A 6000-nucleotide genomic window follows, 5' to 3' on the forward strand; every position below is an offset into this window, starting at 1 on the left:
CTGAGCGACAAGGCACGCAGCCAATATGTAAGTTATCATCATGTGAATAAAGGTGTCAAATGTTAAGTTACACTGTTTTTTTCATCTGGAACTATATCCTTGCATCATCCATGAAACATAAATGTCTTTTTTCCGGGATCTGTTTAGCGTGCCTCTGTATCTAAATCTGTATATTTAGGTTCTTCTTATTACTTACACATGATCTTTGTGTAGGATCAAATGATCGCTATCAGAGAACAAAGCATGAAAGAAGGATTGGAACCTAGAGATGAAGACGACATCTGTGCTGAGGTCCTGGGGAAGAAAAAAGCAAGAAGACGTGTAGTTGTTATGCAGTCGAATCAAGAAACTGAAGAACTGCGTGAAAAAGTCCGAAGACAAGAAGAAGAAATTCGGAAAATGAAAGAAGACCAGACATTATTCCAACAAGATGTGCTGAATCGTTTAGGTCTGAATGTCACAGTTACAGACACTCATGATCAGTAGTCTAAGTTGAATTTGGTTTTACTGTTTTAGTTTGTCACTTACGAGACTCATGCTCAACAGTCTAAATTTGGTTTCGTTCCTGCTTTGTATTACCTTCATTTGATGAGAAATAAAATTAATCTTTTAGATTCTCTAAGTTTTCAATCTTCTTCTCTATATCATATCAGTCAATTATGTGGTTATTAGCTTTGATTTTTTTAAGTCTTGGGAAGCCATATGCTGATGCAGGTAAGTTTATCATTAGTTTTCATGTGCTTTTAGATTCATGATACATAGTCTCTTTCCCTCTCCCTCAAATTCTAACAAGTTATCTTTTTTGATTGCAGATTGAAAATGATTATGAAACTATCGATAAGGCTTACAGGCTGCTGCTAAATCTTACAGGCCTGTGAAGCAGCATTGATAGCAACTGATTCTAAGGAAATTAAGCTTGGTGTCAACTTACAGATATGGAGAGTTGCATCTGTGTTTCTTCCCATGATGATGGAGCCGAGCTGCGCAAGCTTCCTTGCTGACACCATTTTCATTGTGCCTGCATTATAGTCATGCTGTTATTACAGTGAGTATTCTGTATCAGTGTTTTTTTTTTTGAAGTTGAAGCATCTAGGTCTACTGTGGACTCTTCACATGCTGCAGCAGTCAAACAAGTACATCATCTGGTTAGTTTAATTTCTCCTGTGGTAGACTCTATTTTTTTGTTACTGCCATCCCTCTCCTTAACCATTTGGTCCAGATTGATACATATTTGACTTAAGATGGAAACTGATGTGACGATCAATAACATGCCAACTAAAAAATTCAGTGTTGATAATAGTCAACATATGGACCACTACCTGTGTAGGATTTTGAATTCTTGCTGATGCAAGTATAAAACAAAGGATCGGACAATAGTTCAAAGCTGCAAGAGCCAGTTCCTTTGAGGATAATAGTTCAAAGCTGCAAGACCCAGTAGGTAGTCATATTTGAGGATAAATATGTTACTAAAAACATGTGTTTTAATATGGGAACTGAAGTTAGTCCTGTCAGTTCTGTACATAGTTGTGACAGTGATAAGGATGCTTAGAATTTTTCTCAAGATAATATTTTTTTTGTATCTTGACAGGAAATTTGAATGGAAGATTTTACAATTCATGGGTCTTTTGCATTAAATAACTGGAATTGAAACATTGAACATAAACAGAGCATTGATAGAACAAATCAAAACAGCACAGTTGAGGCACTGGCTAGTCCAGTCCTCTTGGGTGAAGCTCTGGCTAGCCCAGGCATGTGTACAACATCCCCATTCACCATCTATTTATACCCAAAGTCTCAATTAGGGTTTATACAATTTTCCCCCCAAATCAGTGAAATTAGGGTTTGATTTTTACCTAATTTTGACGTGACAAATCACTCAAGAAGGTCGACCCATTTCTTCTCTTCTTCTCCTGGTCCATTCCCATGCCTCAATTGATCTTCTAGCTCGACCTAATTCATTGATTTTCTCATCTAGGGTTTCAGAGAGAAAAGAAGGGAAATCGATGAATTAGGTGGGTAGAGTGGTAGGGAAATGATGGGAAAGGATATGGGTTGTAGCCATCATGGCGTTTGGTGCCAGTTGGTGGCGTCAGGAAGTGGTGAAGGTGGCTGTGGCAGTGGCAGGGCGTGGTGGTGATGGAGTTGCATACGGAGGTGAGGGAGGAGAGATCGATGGAAAAGAGAAGGGGGTTGTTTGGTTTGGGTATAAATATTTAGTGCTCGGGTGTTGGTCGGTTTCAGCAAATTGGATGAACAGCGAGGATGAGCCGTGGGATGTGGAGATGATGGATCGATCTAACGACGAGATAGAAGGAAGCGAGGAGCGACCGTTGGATGCGGTAGTACAACGAAACTGACGGCTCAAGATGGAGTTAGGTGCTATAGTATTTGACAGGAGCTTCAGATTTTGATGCACTATGATGAAGCCACCGTAGGATGCTGAGATGATCCAATCTGACGGCTGAAGATGAAGGCGGGCATGGATATTGGAAATGGGTTTGGGTGAGGGTTTTGGGCCTTGGGTATGCCAAACCCATATCTTCTTTAAGAACAATTCTTCCTCTTCAAGCCCAGTTCTAGCCTTTTGGTCTTGCGCATAACATTCTTCGCGGCTTCCTTGTGTGATTCATCTTGGCTTCCACCACTTTTCTGCTCTTTTTGCTCCGTGATTCATCCAAACTTTATTTACAACCTAAAAATGCAAAATTAATTAATAAAAATATTTATTATTGAAAACAATGAAAATACAGAATATGGGATAAAATGTAGAATTAATGCACAAAAGATGAGTTAAATGCTAATAAAAAGGGATAAATATAAACAATATTTGGCACTCATCAGCAGTCGTGAAGTTCAAGCTTCCGTTAATGAAAATGATTATGGAACTATCGATGAGGTTTACAGACTGTTGCTAAATCTTACAGGTCTGTGAAGCAGCACTGATAGCAACTGATTTTAAGGAAATTAAGCTTGGTAATAACTTATAGTTTCAAAACTGGCTTTTAAACTGTAATGTACAAAACTGGTTTGATTACAGGTTTTGTGGATCTATCTTTTAAACTATAGCTTGAAAATATTTATTTCCTCCTATCAAAGACTTAAAAGGCTTAAAATCCAGTAGGGAGCAATGATCAGATACAATCATCAGATTTGCGTTACTAGCAGTCAGCGATTATTCTGTAAAGGGTCATAGTTTGAGTCGCGGAATATTAGGATTTGCAGACCACAATTTGTCTTGCCACTAACAAAGTTTTAACGGAAAAATTTCAGATTTGCTTCGTATTCATTTAGATGATGAATTAGTTTTTATCTGCATAAATAGGTATAGGAACAAAAGTCACACGTCGCCAACAATAGTTTTTCGGACGAATTAAATTTTGTCCGCAAAAATAGATATAGGGATAAAAGTTACACGTTGTCATCAATACTTTTTTTGGAGACCAACATTTTTTCTGTCAGTATAAAACATTCCATTTGCGACAACAATTTATTTGGATACTAATAGTTCTAACGGCAAAATCCTTATTTGACGGGCATTCATTTCGACAACAAACTAATTTTGTCGGTGTAAGATACATTCAGGGACAAAAGTCTTGGATTGTTAGCAATAATATGTTTGGAGACTATAATTTTTCTTCGTCGCTAGAAACCAATTTCTTGACCGAAATAATTCGTCACAAAGAAGTATTTAGAGACGGAGACAGAATTGGTCACTATTTTTGGTCACAAAAGAAATATTTAGAGACATAGATAAAATTGGTCACCAGCAAGTTGTCACAAAAATTTTCAGTGACAACTTTTAAGACAAAATTTACCTTTTGTCGCGTAAAAAATATATATGGTGACCAAAAAAATATTCCTCCCTAAACACTAGATTTGTAGACAAAATTTTACTGGTCACATAAAATTTTGTCACTAAACGTGTGTTTTGTTGTAGTGCCTACTGCAGTAATACCATCCATGTTCATCAGCATATAATCTAATATAATTCACCAATAGCATTTGGGATTTGAATGAATGAGAGAATTATTAATTTAGATGGAACGGATGTGGCGGCGTTAGATTTTGAGTGAAACTGAATTAATTGATTTAAAGGTTTTGAAATAGAATCATGAACCATAAAAAAGTGATATCTTTCGAAGTTGTTGAAAATTGCTTGATAATGATCATAAAAGAAACGGATATTTAAAATTCTTAAGAAAAATCTAATATCTTTACTTGTTTATCTTAATCGCTGGAAAAGTCCCCACAAATATCAGTTTTATCAAAGGTGGGGCAGATAAGGTATGAAAATGTGGGGGTCTAACAACCACACCCGACAATTCGTTTAGCAATCTGAGAGGACTTACTCCAATACACTTACTAGAGAATCAAGACTCAATCTAGAATAAAGTATATCAAAGAGTTTAATATCTCTAACTCTTAATTCAATCCGCAATCAGCAGATAGAAATCTGCGAGCCCGATTGAATAAGAGGACTAACTTGAACGGTACCAAAGACCAATGTTCAAGTGTCAATCAATGTAAATCAAAAACCCAAGGTTCGATATTCTAATTTATTGATCTTAACGCACAACTTGTGATATTTCAATTATATAACAAAATATAGTGCAGAAAAGAAATAACACAGATACCAGAATTTTGTTAACGAGGAAACCGCAAATGCAGAAAAACCCCGAGACCTAGTCCATATTGAACACCACACTGTATTAAGCCACTACAGACACTAGCCTACTACTTAACTTCGGACTGGACTGTAGTTGAACCCTAATCAATCTCACATTGATTCAAGGTACAGTTGCGCTCCTTACGTCTCTGATCCTAGAAGGATACTAAGCACTTGATTCTCTTAGTTGATCTCACCCACAACCAAGAGTTGCTACGACCCAAAATCGAAGACTTGATAGACAAATCTGTCTCCCACATAAAAGTCTATAGGATTGAATAAATCTGTCTCCCACAGAAATACCCAAAAGTTTTTTTGTTCCGTCTTAAATCAAGGTGAACAGGAACCAATTGATAAACTGGACTTATATTCCCGAAGAACAGCCTAGAATTATCAATCACCTCACAATAAACTTAATCGACTAACGAAACAAGTTATTGTCGAATCACAAACGATGAGACGAAGGTGTTTGTGGTTTATTTTCTATCTTGCCTATCGGAGATATAAAATCTCGAGCCAATTATTTCAATTGTAATCAACACGATAGAAACAAAAAGATCAGATCACGCAACTACAAAGATAATAGTTGGCTCTGGCTTCACAATACCAATGACGTCTTCAAGTCGTTAACCTACAGGGTCTCAAGAAGAAACCTAAGGTTAAAGGATAATCAACTCTAGTTATGCAACTAGTAACACACAGGAGGTGTGGGGATTAGGTTTCCTAGTTGTTAGAGTTCTCCTTTATATAGTTTTCAAATAAGGGTTTGCAATCCAAGTTACCTTGGTAATAAAGCATTCAATATTCACCGTTAGATGAAAAACCTGATTCAACCAAGCTAATATCTTTCAACGGTTAGATCGAACTTAGCTTGTTACACAGAAATGAAATGTACCCTCATTTAGGTTTATGTAACCGTAACTAAACGTGTACACCATGTTGGTTCACAAATAGTTAACCAAGGTTAGCCATATGATTACTCTCATATCAACCTTATTCATCTCAACCATAACTAGTTCAAATGACTCAAATGAAACTAGTTAAAGAGTTGTTCAATTGCTATAGAAAACACAATTGAAACCAAATCGGTTTGATTCACTTGAATCAATCATGAACATTATGCCAACGGTTTGCAAAGATTGCATTCCTTATGATTTAAATGTTTAAGTTCATGAACTGACCGATTTGACAAAATAACCAGCTTAAGTATGCGTACTTAAGCAACCAGATTTGAGTTTGTTTAGTTTTTAAACTCAGCTGAAATTTTTGGTTCGAAAACTTCCGTCAGTATGCATACGGGTAGGCATACTTAAGGCGACTAGTTAAGAGTTTGT

The sequence above is a fragment of the Papaver somniferum genome, chromosome 5 (assembly GCF_003573695.1).
Source record: "Papaver somniferum cultivar HN1 chromosome 5, ASM357369v1, whole genome shotgun sequence".
NCBI lineage: Eukaryota > Viridiplantae > Streptophyta > Magnoliopsida > Ranunculales > Papaveraceae > Papaver > Papaver somniferum.